The sequence below is a fragment of the Myxine glutinosa genome, chromosome 3 (assembly GCF_964187855.1).
Source record: "Myxine glutinosa chromosome 3, kmMyxGlut1.1, whole genome shotgun sequence".
NCBI classification, from domain to species: domain Eukaryota; kingdom Metazoa; phylum Chordata; class Myxini; order Myxiniformes; family Myxinidae; genus Myxine; species Myxine glutinosa.
The window spans coordinates 163,043,312-163,063,662 of NC_136263.1; the positions used below are offsets into that span (position 1 = coordinate 163,043,312).

General features: G+C 59.6%; 1 protein-coding gene across 4 annotated transcripts in view; it reads right to left on the minus strand.

Annotated features, from left to right (window-relative positions):
• The window catches only part of SPTAN1 (spectrin alpha, non-erythrocytic 1), a 186,045-nt gene extending 168,705 nt beyond the window's left edge, over nucleotides 1-17,340 (minus strand). For all 4 annotated transcript variants that reach the window (XM_078774711.1, XM_078774710.1, XM_078774709.1 and 1 more), the window contains exon 1: nucleotides 17,234-17,340. The gene's annotated coding sequence lies outside the window, so the exon portion shown is untranslated. The remainder of the gene's footprint in view (nucleotides 1-17,233) is intronic.
• Nucleotides 17,341-20,351: the final 3,011 nt, after the last annotated feature.

Consider the following 20,351-nt stretch of genomic DNA (forward strand, 5'->3'; position numbering starts at 1 on the left):
CCTCCCCTAAGGCTGCCTTTCCCTCCCCTAAGGCTGCCTTTCCCTCCCCTCACGCTGCCTTTCCCTCCCCTCACGCTGCCTTTCCCTCCCCTCACGCTGCCTTTCCCTCCCCTCACGCTGCCTTTCCCTCCCCTCACGCTGCCTTTCCCTCCCCTCACGCTGCCTTTCCCTCCCCTAACGCTGCCTTTCCCTCCCCTAACGCTGCCTTTCCCTCCCCTAACGCTGCCTTTCCCTCCCCTAACGCTGCCTTTCCCTCCCCTAAGGCTGCCTTTCCCTCCCCTAAGGCTGCCTTTCCCTCCCCTAAGGCTGCCTTTCCCTCCCCTAAGGCTGCCTTTCCCTCCCCTAACGCTGCCTTTCCCTCCCCTAACGCTGCCTTTCCCTCCCCTAAGGCTGCCTTTCCCTCCCCTAACGCTGCCTTTCCCTCCCCTAACGCTGCCTTTCCCTCCCCTAAGGCTGCCTTTCCCTCCCCTAAGGCTGCCTTTCCCTCCCCTAAGGCTGCCTTTCCCTCCCCTCACGCTGCCTTTCCCTCCCCTCACGCTGCCTTTCCCTCCCCTCACGCTGCCTTTCCCTCCCCTCACGCTGCCTTTCCCTCCCCTCACGCTGCCTTTCCCTCCCCTCACGCTGCCTTTCCCTCCCCTAACGCTGCCTTTCCCTCCCCTAACGCTGCCTTTCCCTCCCCTAACGCTGCCTTTCCCTCCCCTAACGCTGCCTTTCCCTCCCCTAAGGCTGCCTTTCCCTCCCCTAAGGCTGCCTTTCCCTCCCCTAAGGCTGCCTTTCCCTCCCCTAAGGCTGCCTTTCCCTCCCCTAAGGCTGCCTTTCCCTCCCCTAAGGCTGCCTTTCCCTCCCCTAAGGCTGCCTTTCCCTCCCCTAAGGCGCTTCCCTCCCCTAACGCTGCCTTTCCCTCCCCTAAGGCTGCCTTTCCCTCCCCTAACGCTGCCTTTCCCTCCCCTAACGCTGCCTTTCCCTCCCCTAACGCTGCCTTTCCCTCCCCTAACGCTGCCTTTCCCTCCCCTAAGGCTGCCTTTCCCTCCCCTAACGCTGCCTTTCCCTCCCCTAACGCTGCCTTTCCCTCCCCTAAGGCTGCCTTTCCCTCCCCTAAGGCTGCCTTTCCCTCCCCTAACGCTGCCTTTCCCTCCCCTCACGCTGCCTTTCCCTCCCCTCACGCTGCCTTTCCCTCCCCTCACGCTGCCTTTCCCTCCCCTCACGCTGCCTTTCCCTCCCCCCACGCTGCCTTTCCCTCCCCTCACGCTGCCTTTCCCTCCCCTCACGCTGCCTTTCCCTCCCCTCACGCTGCCTTTCCCTCCCCTCACGCTGCCTTTCCCTCCCCTCACGCTGCCTTTCCCTCCCCTCACGCTGCCTTTCCCTCCCCTCACGCTGCCTTTCCCTCCCCTCACGCTGCCTTTCCCTCCCCTCACGCTGCCTTTCCCTCCCCTCACGCTGCCTTTCCCTCCCCTCACGCTGCCTTTCCCTCCCCTCACGCTGCCTTTCCCTCCCCTCACGCTGCCTTTCCCTCACGCTGCCTTTCCCTCCCCTAAGGCTGCCTTTCCCTCCCCTCACGCTGCCTTTCCCTCCCCTCACGCTGCCTTTCACTCCCCTCACGCTGCCTTTCCCTCCCCTAAGGCTGCCTTTCCCTCCCCTCACGCTGCCTTTCCCTCCCCTAAGGCTGCCTTTCCCTCCCCTAACGCTGCCTTTCCCTCCCCTAACGCTGCCTTTCCCTCCCCTAAGGCTGCCTTTCCCTCCCCTCACGCTGCCTTTCCCTCCCCTCAGGCTGCCTTTCCCTCCCCTCAGGCTGCCTTTCCCTCCCCTCACGCTGCCTTTCCCTCCCCTCACGCTGCCTTTCCCTCCCCTCACGCTGCCTTTCCCTCCCCTCACGCTGCCTTTCCCTCCCCTCACGCTGCCTTTCCCTCCCCTCACGCTGCCTTTCCCTCCCCTCACGCTGCCTGTCCCTCCCCTAACGCTGCCTTTCCCTCCCCTAAGGCTGCCTTTCCCTCCCTTAACGCTGCCTTTCCCTCCCCTAAGGCTGCCTTTCCCTCCCCTAAGGCTGCCTTTCCCTCCCCTAAGGCTGCCTTTCCCTCCCCTAACGCTGCCTTTCCCTCCCCTAACGCTGCCTTTCCCTCCCCTAAGGCTGCCTTTCCCTCCCCTAACGCTGCCTTTCCCTCCCCTAACGCTGCCTTTCCCTCCCCTAACGCTGCCTTTCCCTCCCCTCACGCTGCCTTTCCCTCCCCTCACGCTGCCTTTCCCTCCCCTCACGCTGCCTTTCCCTCCCCTCACGCTGCCTTTCCCTCCCCTCACGCTGCCTTTCCCTCCCCTCACGCTGCCTTTCCCTCCCCTCACGCTGCCTTTCCCTCCCCTCACGCTGCCTTTCCCTCCCCTCACGCTGCCTTTCCCTCCCCTCACGCTGCCTTTCCCTCCCCTCACGCTGCCTTTCCCTCCCCTAACGCTGCCTTTCCCTCCCCTAACGCTGCCTTTCCCTCCCCTAACGCTGCCTTTCCCTCCCCTCACGCTGCCTTTCCCTCCCCTCACGCTGCCTTTCCCTCCCCTCACGCTGCCTTTCCCTCTCCTCACGCTGCCTTTCCCTCCCCTCACGCTGCCTTTCCCTCCCCTCACGCTGCCTTTCCCTCCCCTCACGCTGCCTGTCCCTCCCCTAACGCTGCCTTTCCCTCACGCTGCCTTTCCCTCCCCTCACGCTGCCTTTCCCTCCCCTCACGCTGCCTTTCCCTCCCCTCACGCTGCCTTTCCCTCCCCTCACGCTGCCTTTCCCTCCCCTCACGCTGCCTTTCCCTCCCCTCACGCTGCCTTTCCCTCCCCTCACGCTGCCTTTCCCTCCCCTCACGCTGCCTTTCCCTCCCCTCACGCTGCCTTTCCCTCCCCTCACGCTGCCTTTCCCTCCCCTCACGCTGCCTTTCCCTCCCCTCACGCTGCCTTTCCCTCCCCTCACGCTGCCTTTCCCTCCCCTAACGCTGCCTTTCCCTCCCCTAAGGCTGCCTTTCCCTCCCCTAAGGCTGCCTTTCCCTCCCCTTAGGCTGCCTTTCCCTCCCCTAACGCTGCCTTTCCCTCCCCTAAGGCTGCCTTTCCCTCCCCTAACGCTGCCTTTCCCTCCCCTAAGGCTGCCTTTCCCTCCCCTAAGGCTGCCTTTCCCTCCCCTAAGGCTGCCTTTCCCTCCCCTAACGCTGCCTTTCCCTCCCCTAACGCTGCCTTTCCCTCCCCTAACGCTGCCTTTCCCTCCCCTAACGCTGCCTTTCCCTCCCCTAACGCTGCCTTTCCCTCCCCTCACGCTGCCTTTCCCTCCCCTCACGCTGCCTTTCCCTCCCCTCACGCTGCCTTTCCCTCCCCTCACGCTGCCTTTCCCTCCCCTCACGCTGCCTTTCCCTCCCCTCACGCTGCCTTTCCCTCCCCTCACGCTGCCTTTCCCTCCCCTCACGCTGCCTTTCCCTCCCCTCACGCTGCCTTTCCCTCCCCTAACGCTGCCTTTCCCTCCCCTAAGGCTGCCTTTCCCTCCCCTAAGGCTGCCTTTCCCTCCCCTAAGGCTGCCTTTCCCTCCCCTAACGCTGCCTTTCCCTCCCCTAAGGCTGCCTTTCCCTCCCCTAACGCTGCCTTTCCCTCCCCTAAGGCTGCCTTTCCCTCCCCTAAGGCTGCCTTTCCCTCCCCTAAGGCTGCCTTTCCCTCCCCTAACGCTGCCTTTCCCTCCCCTAACGCTGCCTTTCCCTCCCCTAACGCTGCCTTTCCCTCCCCTAACGCTGCCTTTCCCTCCCCTAACGCTGCCTTTCCCTCCCCTAACGCTGCCTTTCCCTCCCCTCACGCTGCCTTTCCCTCCCCTCACGCTGCCTTTCCCTCCCCTAACGCTGCCTTTCCCTCCCCTAAGGCTGCCTTTCCCTCCCCTAAGGCTGCCTTTCCCTCCCCTAAGGCTGCCTTTCCCTCCCCTAACGCTGCCTTTCCCTCCCCTAACGCTGCCTTTCCCTCCCCTAACGCTGCCTTTCCCTCCCCTAACGCTGCCTTTCCCTCCCCTAACGCTGCCTTTCCCTCCCCTAACGCTGCCTTTCCCTCCCCTAAGGCTGCCTTTCCCTCCCCTCACGCTGCCTTTCCCTCCCCTAAGGCTGCCTTTCCCTCCCCTAAGGCTGCCTTTCCCTCCCCTAACGCTGCCTTTCCCTCCCCTAAGGCTGCCTTTCCCTCCCCTAAGGCTGCCTTTCCCTCCCCTAACGCTGCCTTTCCCTCCCCTCACGCTGCCTTTCCCTCCCCTAAGGCTGCCTTTCCCTCCCCTCACGCTGCCTTTCCCTCCCCTAACGCTGCCTTTCCCTCCCCTAACGCTGCCTTTCCCTCCCCTAACGCTGCCTTTCCCTCCCCTAACGCTGCCTTTCCCTCCCCTAAGGCTGCCTTTCCCTCCCCTAAGGCTGCCTTTCCCTCCCCTAAGGCTGCCTTTCCCTCCCCTAAGGCTGCCTTTCCCTCCCCTAAGGCTGCCTTTCCCTCCCCTAAGGCTGCCTTTCCCTCCCCTAAGGCTGCCTTTCCCTCCCCTAAGGCGCTTCCCTCCCCTAACGCTGCCTTTCCCTCCCCTAAGGCTGCCTTTCCCTCCCCTAACGCTGCCTTTCCCTCCCCTAACGCTGCCTTTCCCTCCCCTAACGCTGCCTTTCCCTCCCCTAACGCTGCCTTTCCCTCCCCTAAGGCTGCCTTTCCCTCCCCTAACGCTGCCTTTCCCTCCCCTAACGCTGCCTTTCCCTCCCCTAAGGCTGCCTTTCCCTCCCCTAAGGCTGCCTTTCCCTCCCCTAACGCTGCCTTTCCCTCCCCTCACGCTGCCTTTCCCTCCCCTCACGCTGCCTTTCCCTCCCCTCACGCTGCCTTTCCCTCCCCTCACGCTGCCTTTCCCTCCCCCAAGGCTGCCTTTCCCTCCCCCAAGGCTGCCTTTCCCTCCCCTCACGCTGCCTTTCCCTCCCCTCACGCTGCCTTTCCCTCCCCTCACGCTGCCTTTCCCTCCCCTAAGGCTGCCTTTCCCTCCCCTCAGGCTGCCTTTCCCTCCCCTCACGCTGCCTTTCCCTCCCCTCACGCTGCCTTTCCCTCCCCTCACGCTGCCTTTCCCTCCCCTCACGCTGCCTTTCCCTCCCCTCACGCTGCCTTTCCCTCCCCTCACGCTGCCTTTCCCTCCCCTCACGCTGCCTTTCCCTCCCCTCACGCTGCCTTTCCCTCCCCTCACGCTGCCTTTCCCTCCCCTCACGCTGCCTTTCCCTCCCCTCACGCTGCCTTTCCCTCCCCTCACGCTGCCTTTCCCTCCCCTCACGCTGCCTTTCCCTCCCCCCACGCTGCCTTTCCCTCCCCCCACGCTGCCTTTCCCTCCCCTCACGCTGCCTTTCCCTCCCCTCACGCTGCCTTTCCCTCCCCTCACGCTGCCTTTCCCTCCCCTCACGCTGCCTTTCCCTCCCCTCACGCTGCCTTTCCCTCCCCTCACGCTGCCTTTCCCTCCCCTCACGCTGCCTTTCCCTCCCCTCACGCTGCCTTTCCCTCCCCTCACGCTGCCTTTCCCTCCCCTCACGCTGCCTTTCCCTCCCCTCACGCTGCCTTTCCCTCCCCTCACGCTGCCTTTCCCTCCCCTCACGCTGCCTTTCCCTCCCCTAAGGCTGCCTTTCCCTCCCCTCACGCTGCCTTTCCCTCCCCTAAGGCTGCCTTTCCCTCCCCTAAGGCTGCCTTTCCCTCCCCTAACGCTGCCTTTCCCTCCCCTAACGCTGCCTTTCCCTCCCCTAAGGCTGCCTTTCCCTCCCCTCACGCTGCCTTTCCCTCCCCTCAGGCTGCCTTTCCCTCCCCTCACGCTGCCTTTCCCTCCCCTCACGCTGCCTTTCCCTCCCCTCACGCTGCCTTTCCCTCCCCTCACGCTGCCTTTCCCTCCCCTCACGCTGCCTTTCCCTCCCCTCACGCTGCCTTTCCCTCCCCTCACGCTGCCTTTCCCTCCCCTCACGCTGCCTTTCCCTCCCCTCACGCTGCCTTTCCCTCCCCTCACGCTGCCTGTCCCTCCCCTAACGCTGCCTTTCCCTCCCCTAAGGCTGCCTTTCCCTCCCTTAACGCTGCCTTTCCCTCCCCTAAGGCTGCCTTTCCCTCCCCTAAGGCTGCCTTTCCCTCCCCTAACGCTGCCTTTCCCTCCCCTAACGCTGCCTTTCCCTCCCCTAAGGCTGCCTTTCCCTCCCCTAACGCTGCCTTTCCCTCCCCTAACGCTGCCTTTCCCTCCCCTAACGCTGCCTTTCCCTCCACTCACGCTGCCTTTCCCTCCCCTCACGCTGCCTTTCCCTCCCCTCACGCTGCCTTTCCCTCCCCTCACGCTGCCTTTCCCTCCCCTCACGCTGCCTTTCCCTCCCCTCACGCTGCCTTTCCCTCCCCTCACGCTGCCTTTCCCTCCCCTCACGCTGCCTTTCCCTCCCCTCACGCTGCCTTTCCCTCCCCTCACGCTGCCTTTCCCTCCCCTCACGCTGCCTTTCCCTCCCCTCACGCTGCCTTTCCCTCCCCTAACGCTGCCTTTCCCTCCCCTAACGCTGCCTTTCCCTCCCCTAACGCTGCCTTTCCCTCCCCTCACGCTGCCTTTCCCTCCCCTCACGCTGCCTTTCCCTCCCCTCACGCTGCCTTTCCCTCCCCTCACGCTGCCTTTCCCTCCCCTCACGCTGCCTTTCCCTCCCCTCACGCTGCCTGTCCCTCCCCTAACGCTGCCTTTCCCTCACGCTGCCTTTCCCTCCCCTCACGCTGCCTTTCCCTCCCCTCACGCTGCCTTTCCCTCCCCTCACGCTGCCTTTCCCTCCCCTCACGCTGCCTTTCCCTCCCCTCACGCTGCCTTTCCCTCCCCTCACGCTGCCTTTCCCTCCCCTCACGCTGCCTTTCCCTCCCCTCACGCTGCCTTTCCCTCCCCTCACGCTGCCTTTCCCTCCCCTCACGCTGCCTTTCCCTCCCCTCACGCTGCCTTTCCCTCCCCTCACGCTGCCTTTCCCTCCCCTCACGCTGCCTTTCCCTCCCCTAACGCTGCCTTTCCCTCCCCTAAGGCTGCCTTTCCCTCCCCTTAGGCTGCCTTTCCCTCCCCTAACGCTGCCTTTCCCTCCCCTAAGGCTGCCTTTCCCTCCCCTAACGCTGCCTTTCCCTCCCCTAAGGCTGCCTTTCCCTCCCCTAAGGCTGCCTTTCCCTCCCCTAAGGCTGCCTTTCCCTCCCCTAACGCTGCCTTTCCCTCCCCTAACGCTGCCTTTCCCTCCCCTAACGCTGCCTTTCCCTCCCCTAACGCTGCCTTTCCCTCCCCTAACGCTGCCTTTCCCTCCCCTCACGCTGCCTTTCCCTCCCCTCACGCTGCCTTTCCCTCCCCTCACGCTGCCTTTCCCTCCCCTCACGCTGCCTTTCCCTCCCCTCACGCTGCCTTTCCCTCCCCTCACGCTGCCTTTCCCTCCCCTCACGCTGCCTTTCCCTCCCCTAACGCTGCCTTTCCCTCCCCTAAGGCTGCCTTTCCCTCCCCTAAGGCTGCCTTTCCCTCCCCTAAGGCTGCCTTTCCCTCCCCTAACGCTGCCTTTCCCTCCCCTAAGGCTGCCTTTCCCTCCCCTAACGCTGCCTTTCCCTCCCCTAAGGCTGCCTTTCCCTCCCCTAAGGCTGCCTTTCCCTCCCCTAAGGCTGCCTTTCCCTCCCCTAACGCTGCCTTTCCCTCCCCTAACGCTGCCTTTCCCTCCCCTAACGCTGCCTTTCCCTCCCCTAACGCTGCCTTTCCCTCCCCTCACGCTGCCTTTCCCTCCCCTAACGCTGCCTTTCCCTCCCCTAAGGCTGCCTTTCCCTCCCCTAAGGCTGCCTTTCCCTCCCCTAAGGCTGCCTTTCCCTCCCCTAACGCTGCCTTTCCCTCCCCTAACGCTGCCTTTCCCTCCCCTAACGCTGCCTTTCCCTCCCCTAACGCTGCCTTTCCCTCCCCTAACGCTGCCTTTCCCTCCCCTAACGCTGCCTTTCCCTCCCCTAACGCTGCCTTTCCCTCCCCTAAGGCTGCCTTTCCCTCCCCTCACGCTGCCTTTCCCTCCCCTAAGGCTGCCTTTCCCTCCCCTAAGGCTGCCTTTCCCTCCCCTAACGCTGCCTTTCCCTCCCCTAAGGCTGCCTTTCCCTCCCCTAAGGCTGCCTTTCCCTCCCCTAAGGCTGCCTTTCCCTCCCCTAAGGCTGCCTTTCCCTCCCCTAACGCTGCCTTTCCCTCCCCTAACGCTGCCTTTCCCTCCCCTAAGGCTGCCTTTCCCTCCCCTAAGGCTGCCTTTCCCTCCCCTAACGCTGCCTTTCCCTCCCCTAAGGCTGCCTTTCCCTCCCCTAAGGCTGCCTTTCCCTCCCCTAAGGCTGCCTTTCCCTCCCCTAAGGCTGCCTTTCCCGCCCCTCACGCTGCCTTTCCCTCCCCCCACGCTGCCTTTCCCTCCCCTCACGCTGCCTTTCCCTCCCCTCACGCTGCCTTTCCCTCCCCTCACGCTGCCTTTCCCTCCCCTAAGGCTGCCTTTCCCTCCCCTAAGGCTGCCTTTCCCTCCCCTCACGCTGCCTTTCCCTCCCCTCACGCTGCCTTTCCCTCCCCTAAGGCTGCCTTTCCCTCCCCTAAGGCTGCCTTTCCCTCCCCTAACGCTGCCTTTCCCTCCCCTCACGCTGCCTTTCCCTCCCCTAACGCTGCCTTTCCCTCCCCTCACGCTGCCTTTCCCTCCCCTCACGCTGCCTTTCCCTCCCCTCACGCTGCCTTTCCCTCCCCTCACGCTGCCTTTCCCTCCCCTCACGCTGCCTTTCCCTCCCCTCACGCTGCCTTTCCCTCCCCTCACGCTGCCTTTCCCTCCCCTCACGCTGCCTTTCCCTCCCCTCACGCTGCCTTTCCCTCCCCTCACGCTGCCTTTCCCTCCCCTCACGCTGCCTTTCCCTCCCCTCACGCTGCCTTTCCCTCCCCTCACGCTGCCTTTCCCTCCCCTCACGCTGCCTTTCCCTCCCCTCACGCTGCCTTTCCCTCCCCTCACGCTGCCTTTCCCTCCCCTCACGCTGCCTTTCCCTCCCCTCACGCTGCCTTTCCCTCCCCTCACGCTGCCTTTCCCTCCCCTCACGCTGCCTTTCCCTCCCCTCACGCTGCCATTCCCTCCCCTAACGCTGCCTTTCCCTCCCCTAACGCTGCCTTTCCCTCCCCTAACGCTGCCTTTCCCTCCCCTAACGCTGCCTTTCCCTCCCCTAAGGCTGCCTTTCCCTCCCCTAACGCTGCCTTTCCCTCCCCTAACGCTGCCTTTCCCTCCCCTAACGCTGCCTTTCCCTCCCCTAACGCTGCCTTTCCCTCCCCTAACGCTGCCTTTCCCTCCCCTAACGCTGCCTTTCCCTCCCCTAACGCTGCCTTTCCGTCCCCTAACGCTGCCTTTCCCTCCCCTAACGCTGCCTTTCCCTCCCCTAACGCTGCCTTTCCCTCCCCTAACGCTGCCTTTCCCTCCCCTAAGGCTGCCTTTCCCTCCCCTAACGCTGCCTTTCCCTCCCCTCACGCTGCCTTTCCCTCCCCTCACGCTGCCTTTCCCTCCCCTCACGCTGCCTTTCCCTCCCCTCACGCTGCCTTTCCCTCCCCTCACGCTGCCTTTCCCTCCCCTCACGCTGCCTTTCCCTCCCCTCACGCTGCCTTTCCCTCCCCTCACGCTGCCTTTCCCTCCCCTAAGGCTGCCTTTCCCTCCCCTAAGGCTGCCTTTCCCGCCCCTCACGCTGCCTTTCCCGCCCCTCACGCTGCCTTTCCCTCCCCTCACGCTGCCTTTCCCTCCCCTCACGCTGCCTTTCCCTCCCCTCACGCTGCCTTTCCCTCCCCTCACGCTGCCTTTCCCTCCCCTCACGCTGCCTTTCCCTCCCCTCACGCTGCCTTTCCCTCCCCTCACGCTGCCTTTCCCTCCCCTCACGCTGCCTTTCCCTCCCCTCACGCTGCCTTTCCCTCCCCTCACGCTGCCTTTCCCTCCCCTCACGCTGCCTTTCCCTCCCCTCACGCTGCCTTTCCCTCCCCTCACGCTGCCTTTCCCTCCCCTCACGCTGCCTTTCCCTCCCCTCACGCTGCCTTTCCCTCCCCTCACGCTGCCTTTCCCTCCCCTCACGCTGCCTTTCCCTCCCCTCACGCTGCCTTTCCCTCCCCTCACGCTGCCTTTCCCTCCCCTCACGCTGCCTTTCCCTCCCCTCACGCTGCCTTTCCCTCCCCTCACGCTGCCTTTCCCTCCCCTCACGCTGCCTTTCCCTCCCCTCACGCTGCCTTTCCCTCCCCTCACGCTGCCTTTCCCTCCCCTCACGCTGCCTTTCCCTCCCCTCACGCTGCCTTTCCCTCCCCTCACGCTGCCTTTCCCTCCCCTCACGCTGCCTTTCCCTCCCCTCACGCTGCCTTTCCCTCCCCTCACGCTGCCTTTCCCTCCCCTCACGCTGCCTTTCCCTCCCCTCACGCTGCCTTTCCCTCCCCTCACGCTGCCTTTCCCTCCCCTCACGCTGCCTTTCCCTCCCCTCACGCTGCCTTTCCCTCCCCTCACGCTGCCTTTCCCTCCCCTCACGCTGCCTTTCCCTCCCCTCACGCTGCCTTTCCCTCCCCTCACGCTGCCTTTCCCTCCCCTCACGCTGCCTTTCCCTCCCCTCACGCTGCCTTTCCCTCACCTCACGCTGCCTTTCCCTCCCCTCACGCTGCCTTTCCCTCCCCTCACGCTGCCTTTCCCTCCCCTCACGCTGCCTTTCCCTCCCCTCACGCTGCCTTTCCCTCCCCTCACGCTGCCTTTCCCTCCCCTCACGCTGCCTTTCCCTCCCCTCACGCTGCCTTTCCCTCCCCTCACGCTGCCTTTCCCTCCCCTCACGCTGCCTTTCCCTCCCCTCACGCTGCCTTTCCCTCCCCTCACGCTGCCTTTCCCTCCCCTCACGCTGCCTTTCCCTCCCCTCACGCTGCCTTTCCCTCCCCTCACGCTGCCTTTCCCTCCCCTCACGCTGCCTGTCCCTCCCCTAACGCTGCCTTTCCCTCCCCTCACGCTGCCTTTCCCTCCCCTAACGCTGCCTTTCCCTCCCCTAACGCTGCCTTTCCCTCCCCTAAGGCTGCCTTTCCCTCCCCTAAGGCTGCCTTTCCCTCCCCTAAGGCTGCCTTTCCCTCCCCTCACGCTGCCTTTCCCTCCCCTCACGCTGCCTTTCCCTCCCCTCACGCTGCCTTTCCCTCCCCTAAGGCTGCCTTTCCCTCCCCTCACGCTGCCTTTCCCTCCCCTAACGCTGCCTTTCCCTCCCCTAACGCTGCCTTTCCCTCCCCTAACGCTGCCTTTCCCTCCCCTAACGCTGCCTTTCCCTCCCCTAAGGCTGCCTTTCCCTCCCCTCACGCTGCCTTTCCCTCCCCTAAGGCTGCCTTTCCCTCCCCTCACGCTGCCTTTCCCTCCCCTCACGCTGCCTTTCCCTCCCCTCACGCTGCCTTTCCCTCCCCTCACGCTGCCTTTCCCTCCCCTCACGCTGCCTTTCCCTCCCCTCACGCTGCCTTTCCCTCCCCTCACGCTGCCTGTCCCTCCCCTAACGCTGCCTTTCCCTCCCCTAAGGCTGCCTTTCCCTCCCCTAACGCTGCCTTTCCCTCCCCTAACGCTGCCTTTCCCTCCCCTAACGCTGCCTTTCCCTCCCCTAAGGCTGCCTTTCCCTCCCCTAAGGCTGCCTTTCCCTCCCCTAACGCTGCCTTTCCCTCCCCTAACGCTGCCTTTCCCTCCCCTAACGCTGCCTTTCCCTCCCCTAACGCTGCCTTTCCCTCCCCTAACGCTGCCTTTCCCTCCCCTCACGCTGCCTTTCCCTCCCCTCACGCTGCCTTTCCCTCCCCTCACGCTGCCTTTCCCTCCCCTCACGCTGCCTTTCCCTCCCCTCACGCTGCCTTTCCCTCCCCTCACGCTGCCTTTCCCTCCCCTCACGCTGCCTTTCCCTCCCCTCACGCTGCCTGTCCCTCCCCTCACGCTGCCTTTCCCTCCCCTCACGCTGCCTTTCCCTCCCCTAACGCTGCCTTTCCCTCCCCTAAGGCTGCCTTTCCCTCCCCTAAGGCTGCCTTTCCCTCCCCTAACGCTGCCTTTCCCTCCCCTAAGGCTGCCTTTCCCTCCCCTAAGGCTGCCTTTCCCTCCCCTAAGGCTGCCTTTCCCTCCCCTAACGCTGCCTTTCCCTCCCCTAACGCTGCCTTTCCCTCCCCTAACGCTGCCTTTCCCTCCCCTAACGCTGCCTTTCCCTCCCCTAACGCTGCCTTTCCCTCCCCTAAGGCTGCCTTTCCCTCCCCTCACGCTGCTTTTCCCTCCCCTCACGCTGCCTTTCCCTCCCCTCACGCTGCCTTTCCCTCCCCTCACGCTGCCTTTCCCTCCCCTCACGCTGCCTTTCCCTACCCTAAGGCTGCCTTTCCCTCCTCCCCTCACGCTGCTTTTCCCTCCCCTCACGCTGCTTTTCCCTCCCCTAACGCTGCCTTTCCCTCCCCTAACGCTGCCTTTCCCTCCCCTAACGCTGCCTTTCCCTCCCCTAACGCTGCCTTTCCCTCCCCTAACGCTGCCTTTCCCTCTCCTAACGCTGCCTTTCCCTCCCCTAAGGCTGCCTTTCCCTCCCCTCACGCTGCCTTTCCCTCCCCTCACGCTGCCTTTCCCTCCCCTCACGCTGCCTTTCCCTCCCCTCACGCTGCCTTTCCCTCCCCTCACGCTGCCTTTCCCTCCCCTCACGCTGCCTTTCCCTCCCCTCACGCTGCCTTTCCCTCCCCTCACGCTGCCTTTCCCTCCCCTCACGCTGCCTTTCCCTCCCCTCACGCTGCCTTTCCCTCCCCTCACGTTGCCTTTCCCTCCCCTCACGCTGCCTTCCCCTCCCCTCACGCTGCCTTCCCCTCCCCTCACGCTGCCTTCCCCTCCCCTCACGCTGCCTTCCCATTGCCTTTCCTACCTCCACCCCACCGCGTCCTCTCCCCCTTCTCTATCCCTCCCCCATCCACTCCTTCCCTTACCCATACAATCCCCTCCTCTCTCAATATTCCCATCAGTTAAATGACTGCGTTGTCCATTCATTGTCCTTTTGCAAGTATATAAATACGAACAAAAATGTGGAGTGAAGACTCAAAAATCCATTTCTGCAGTGCCACCAGGGTGCAAACATGATGGACATAGTTTTCAATGACGTGACAGCAAACATCAAATTTTTATGTTGCACTATTGTGCAAAATGGCAGCACAGGTTTAGAATAGAAAGTTCGCTTTAAAGATTTGCTTATCCTAGTTAAATCATGAACGCAAAGCAGAGCGAGCAGGCATTATGAATCGGTTTATCAAAATGCAAACAAACCCTGGAGTCGAGACACACCCAAACAGATGGGGCAGCCAAAAGTATCCAAATCGGGCAACATTCATTTCCACAGTAACACCAGGCCTATAGACAAGCAGAGCAAAAAAGAATTCCACTATATAATAAACCAAGATGATTTGCTCATAGTGACGCATCAGCACCAAAAGGTACAGGTGATGTCTCCAGACATGCGAACCGGGATTCTGCTGCAGCGATAACAAGGGAAAGGAGGGCACACCCATTTCAGGAAATAACAATCCCACATCCAAAGAAACCCGGTTCATCAATCCGTGAAAGCTTTGTGGAAAACACGACAGGCTCACTGCGAAAGATGTCCCCATTGGGGATCACGTAATGATTAAAGGAAGTGCAATGGAAAACCATATCGATGACGAGGAAGATGAAATTCTCCGCACGTGAAAAATGCGGCAAAGCAGTTTTTGTGACATTCGCAGCTAATTGTCTTTTTCTTTTTGCAAACGGTGATTATAATATTACAAACGCTTCAGTGCATCAAACCCAGCAAAGAAGGCAAAATGACAGGAGGGGCAGATCTGTTGTAGCTGCCAATGTCATTACGAGTCGTAATGCTGTACAAGATACAAAGGAAGCGGTTGAGTGTTCAAAGTAGATTTTGTGGAATTAACGACGATGTGAGTGGTAGATTTCATCACTGGCTCCGTGACACGGCATTCAGAGTGCCAACAATGCGGAAAACCTGGCAGACTCCATTGTCCGGTTTCAAAAGATTCCTGGTTTTTATTATTTCAGGAAAAAATAGGAAAGCTCGGTGGGCCAAGGAAAGCAGTCGATTTGAGGATGACAAAACATGAACAAAGGAATTGTTACGAGGAGAGTCGTGATGTGTCTAATTTTAATGTTATAATCTGTGAATGTGACTTTTAGGCTTTAGCGTACACTTCTGAGGAAGGAACCTGATCAGGTGAATTGGTCAGGTGCAACAGTGACAAGTCCATCCTTCACGTTTGAGCAAAGGAAGTCAGAAAGTTAACATAGCTGATCTTGACAAAACCCCTACTCCTACTCCTACTCCTACTCCTACTTCTGAGGATGATGAAGAAAAACACATTCAATACTCAAGCCAAATAAAAACTTCTGGAAAATCGTCAGGCATCTAGTCCCCACGTCTAGCAGACCCCCAGCTGAACCATCAGTAGGGTGCAATACACGGTCACAATCATCCCCATCCCCATCGGCAGGGCATCTCGCATGCAGCCGTGACCACAACCACCGGGAGGGCATCCTGCACGACTCCCCCCTCCCACCAGCAGTGTATCTCGCATGGTACCCACATTCTCCCAAAGGTCTCTCATGCCCGCCACGGCGGCCCACCCAGCATGGCACAAAACCACAGCCTCCCAACAGAGGACATCCAAAAGGGGACCCACCACCACCAAGGCCGGATGTCCCACACCACGGCCACTCCTGCCCCCATGGAGAACATCGCCATTCCCCACCCCCCCAATGGAGGACACCCCACTGCCCCCACCCAAAGGGGACAACTCAGCCTGCCCTCCCAACAGAGGACATCCCGCAAGCAGCCCACCTCACAATGCACCTACCCCCTCCCCCCCCCAACCCAAAGGGGACAACTCAGCCTGCCCTCCCAAAAGAGGACATCCCACAAGCAGCCCACCTCACGAATGCACCTCCCCCCCCCCCCCCCAACCCAAAGGGGACAACTCAGCCTGCCCTCCCAAAAGAGGACATCCCGCAAGCAGCCCGCCTCACGAATGCACCCCCCTCCCCACCCCCCGCATGCTCCTCCCAACCACGCACCTCTATCCCCCCCCCCCCCCTCCTCCAGCCTTCACACACATGCACCACCACCTCCCTCCCCCCAACACCCCGCATGCATACCCTCCACTTCCACATCTCCTTCCCAGTGGAGAACATCCCTCTGCCCCCCTCCTAGAGAGGGGAATTCAGCCCACACACCCCACAGAGGACATCCCACAAGCACCGCTCTCCCCACCACACGCCCCTGCACCTCACACCCTCAGCCTACACATGCATGCACAAACCCCTCCCCACCCCGCAAGAACACCCTCCCATCTCCACCCCGCACCCCCTTCCCCCTGCACAACACCCCCTTCCCCAGCATGCATCCATGCCCCCACCACCCCATCCCGACCACATGCACACCCTTGCCCCGCACGCACCACCCACTCCTCGCCACACGCACCCCCTTTCCACGCACGCACCACCCACTCCCTTTCCCCCGCACGCATCACCTCTCCCTCCCAAACACACTCCCTTACCCCGCATGCACCCATCTCATCCCCACACCCCACACGGATGCACCACCCACTTCCCTCCCTGCAAGAACTCCCCTCCCATCCCCACCACCTCCTTCCCCGACACGCACGCACCCCCTTCCCCAGCATGCATCCATGCCCCCGCACGCACCCCTCCCCCGCACGCATCACCTCTCCCTCCCACACACACTCCCTTACCCCGCATGCACCTATCTCATCCCCACACCCCACCCACTTCCCTCCCTGCAAGAACTCCCCTCCCATCCCATCCCCACCACCTCCTTCCCCGACACGCACGCACCCCCTTCCCCAGCATGCATCCATGCCCCCGCACGCACCCCATTCCCCCGCAAGCACCCCTCCCTCGCACGCACCACCCCTCCCTCGCACGCACCACCCCTCCCTGCCACACACACCCCCTTACACCGCATGCACCCCTTTCCCCACATGCGCCCCTTACCCCCATACGCACTCACCCTCTTCCCCCGCATCCCCTTTCCCCCACACGCACGCACCTCCTTTCCCTCACAAGCACGCACCCCCTTTCCCCACACGAACGCAACCCCTTCCCCACATGCGCCCCCTCCTCTGCACGCACCTCCCACCCTTGCATCCCCAACCCTCGCACGCACCCTCCACCCTTCCACCCCCGCACGCACCCTCCACCCTTCCATCCCTGCACGCACCCCCCACCCTTCCATCCCCAACCCCTGCACGCACCCCCCAACCCCGCACGCACCCCAAAACCTGCACGCACCCCAAAACCTGCACGCACCCCCAAACCCGCACGCACCCCCAAACCCGCACGCACCCCCAAACCCGCACGCACCCCCAAACCCGCACACGCCCCCAAACCTGCACGCACCCCCAACCCCACACGCACCCCCCAACCCCTCACGCACCCCCCAAACCCTCACGCACCCCCAAACCCTCACACACCCCCAAACCCTCACACACACCCCAAACCCTCACGCACCCCCCAAACCCTCACGCACCCCCCAACCCCGCACGCACCCCCAAACCCTCACGCACCCCCCAAACCCTCACGCACCCCCAAACCCTCATGCACCCCCCAAACCCTCACGCACCCCCCAAACCCTCACGCACCCCCAAACCCTCATGCACCCCCAAACCCTCACGCACCCCCCAAACCCTCACGCACCCCCAAGCCCTCACACACCCCCCAAACCCTCACGCACCCCCCAACCCCGCACGCACCCCCAAACTCTCACGCACCCCCCACACCCTCACGCACCCCCCAAACCCTCACGCACCCGCCAACCCCGCACGCACCCCCAAACCCGCACGCACCCCCCAAACCCGCACGCACCCCGCAAACCCCACACGCACCCCCAACCCCACACGCATCCACAACCCCGCACGCACCCCCACCTCCAACCCCCAACTCCCGCATGCACCCCCACCTCCAACCCCTAACTCCCGCACGCACCCCCACCTCCAACCCCTAACTCCGGCACGGCGGCCCCGATTGCAAGCACAATTTGTTCTGCCTGGACAACGCGCAGAACGCAATGAACCTTTGCCTCCTTTTGGCAATGCCCCAGGCTAGGCCGGAGTTACGGCCAACGCCCTTCACAGAGCACAATATTCGTACAACAAAAAGCCATCAAATGAGAACGACTGTCCGGTCATCATAAAGGAAGTGTCACCATTCAAAATGACTGTTTTCAGCATTAATGCTGCACTCACGCAAAAAGTGAAGAATTGCAGGAATAAACAGCCTTTTCGAAGGACAAAAATGTCGTGATAAACCCTCCCACTCACAATCTCCGTCTCCGGACAACGTACGTCACACCGACACCCTTCACGTTGGTTAAGGTCGGATAAGGTTTAACAGCCAGTTATAATGATTCATTCATGTTGAGACTATACAGTATACCCATCGCATGTCAGAACCAATGTTGAAGAAAACATTCGGGATTGAAAGAAAATAGTGGGAATTATTCGCCGTACCAATACACCGCTTAAATATCAGCCGTTTTTCGTCACCAGAAAAATTGTTGCCGGGTCTTAAATACAGTACTTATGTTATCTGGGCCGAGGACACAGGAAAAATAATACGAGTTGGCTCTCATCAATTATCAACTGGAGAGTGTGTTCCGTTAGCAAGCGGCTTTCTTGATTCAAGGTATTCAAGCAAACGCTCCACCGGAACGGAGCGCTCGGCACCGTTTACCAACATGGCGGTCTCGATGTGAACAATGCTGTCGTGATGCTCGAGCAAATGTTGTCCTGTCCGTCGTTTTCAGTTTTAATCGATGCTCTTACGATAATTTCCCTCATACGAATTTAGTATGTTATCAGCGGCTACGGAGTACGAGGAAGAGGGAAATAAATACCAGTCCAGGACTGCAAAGCCGCAATGAGCCGGCGAAGCCAAAGCCTCTTGGCACTATTTTACCCATCACGATGGCATAAGTAGGTTAGGTAGTTGGTAGTAGGTAGGTGTAGTAGGTACTGTAGGGCAAAGGGGGGCATTAAGCTCCAGGGGGCATTAGGCTCCACTACATTGTAAATCTTGAAGGTAAATATAATGCATAAATACTATGTAGTGGAGCCTAATGCCCCCTGGAGCTTAATGCCCCCCTTTGCCCTACCTGGTAAGACTTGGTAAAAGAGAAGAGCAGACAGTCCTCCCCAATACCTACATACAATAAATGTCACAAGAAGCTTAAGGAAGTAACCATACGATGTGCTAGCTTAGGGCCTATTTTAAGAAATTTTAACTGGGCTTAACATACGTTTTCACAGTATGTGTGTAGTCTTCTAACTTCAGTCGCTGTCAGGACTGGTTCTCTCCGGGCACTGCGGCTTCCTCCACCAGAAGAAGTTCGCTTGCAGTAAGATCAGTGCCGACAGATCAGACGATAGCGCCGTTTCAACGGCAATGTGTGACTGTCGTTAATCAAACCGAGCTTTCTTTCTTGATGTAAACCGCTTATACCGGTCGGTGCAGGACAACATCATAAATCAGACAAACCTACTGAGCATGGGACATGGGATTGAAGCCTAATTCGGCTTTTTAGGTCTACCACTAAAGAAGCGAAAAATTTCGAAAATGCCCCAGAGTCGCGACAGTTGTCACGAAGGGTGCACTAACCGGAAGTTACGTAGTTCTGCGGGCGCCCATTGAACTTTTTCGCAATTTTTTAATGCATACTTCCGCATCTGCAAGATGGCGGCCTCCATGGAGTGATTTGGTGCGTCAAAGCTTCGAAATTCCCAAAGGATCCAGCAAAATCTGGCTTTTCAACATGACATTGTGAATCAAAAAAAGACGGGTGAAACAAACTTCAATGAACTTTTTCGCAATTTTTTATGCATACTTCCGCATCCGCAAGATGGCGGCCTCCATGGAGTGATTTGGTGCGTCAAAGCTTCGAAATTCTCAAAGGATCCAGCAAAATCTGGCTTTTCAACAAAAGATTGTGAATCAAAAAAAGACGGGTGAAACAAACTCCTCTTGAACTTTTTCGCAATTGTTTATGCATACTTCCGCATCCGCAAGATGGCGGCATCCCTGGAGCGATTTGGTGCGTCAAAGCTTCGAAATTCTCAAAGGATCCAGCAAAATCTGTCTTTTCAACAAAAGATTGTGAATCAAAAAAAGATGGGTGAAACAAACTCCTTTTGAACTTTTTCGCAATTTTTTATGCATACTTCCGCATCCGCAAGATGGCGGCCTCCATGGAGCGATTTGGTGCGTCAAAGCTTCGAAATTCTCAAAGGATTAGGGAAAATCTGTCTTTTCAACATAAGATTGTGAATCAAAAAAAGATGGGTGAAACAAACTCCTATTGAACTTTTTCGCAATTTTTTATGCATACTTCTGCATCTGCAAGATGGCGGCCTCCATGGAGTGATTTGGTGCGTCAAAGCTTCGAAATTCTCAAAGGATCCAGCAAAATCTGGCTTTTCAACATGACATTGTGAATCAAAAAAAGACGGGTGAAACAAACTTCAATGAACTTTTTCGCAATTTTTATGCATACTTCCGCATCCGCAAGATGGCGGCCTCCATGGAGTGATTTGGTGCGTCAAAGCTTCGAAATTCTCAAAGGATCCAGCAAAATCTGGCTTTTCAACAAAAGATTGTGAATCAAAAAAGACGGGTGAAACAAACTCCTCTTGAACTTTTTCGCAATTGTTTATGCATACTTCCGCATCCGCAAGATGGCGGCCTCCCTGGAGCGATTTGGTGCGTCAAAGCTTCGAAATTCTCAAAGGATCCAGCAAAATCTGGCTTTTCAACAAAAGATTGTGAATCAAAAAAAGACGGGTGAAACAAACTCCTCTTGAACTTTTTCGCAATTGTTTATGCATACTTCCGCATCCGCAAGATGGCGTTATCCCTGGAGCGATTTGGTGCGTCAAAGCTTCGAAATTCTCAAAGGATCCAGCAAAATCTGTCTTTTCAACAAAAGATTGTGAATAAAAAAAAGACGGGTGAAACAATCTCCTATTGAACTTTTTCGCAATTTTTTATGCATACTTCCGCATCCGCAAGGTGGCGGCCTCCATGGAGTGATTTGGTGCGTCAAAGCTTCGAAATTCTCAAAGGATCCAGCAAAATCTGGCTTTTCAACATGACATTGTGAATCAAAAAAAGACGGGTGAAACAAACTTCAATGAACCTTTTCGCAATTTTTTATGCATACTTCCGCATCCGCAAGATGGCGGCCTCCATGGAGTGATTTGGTGCGTCAAAGCTTCGAAATTCTCAAAGGATCCAGCAAAATCTGGCTTTTCAACAAAAGATTGTGAATCAAAAAAAGACGGGTGAAACAAACTCCTCTTGAACTTTTTC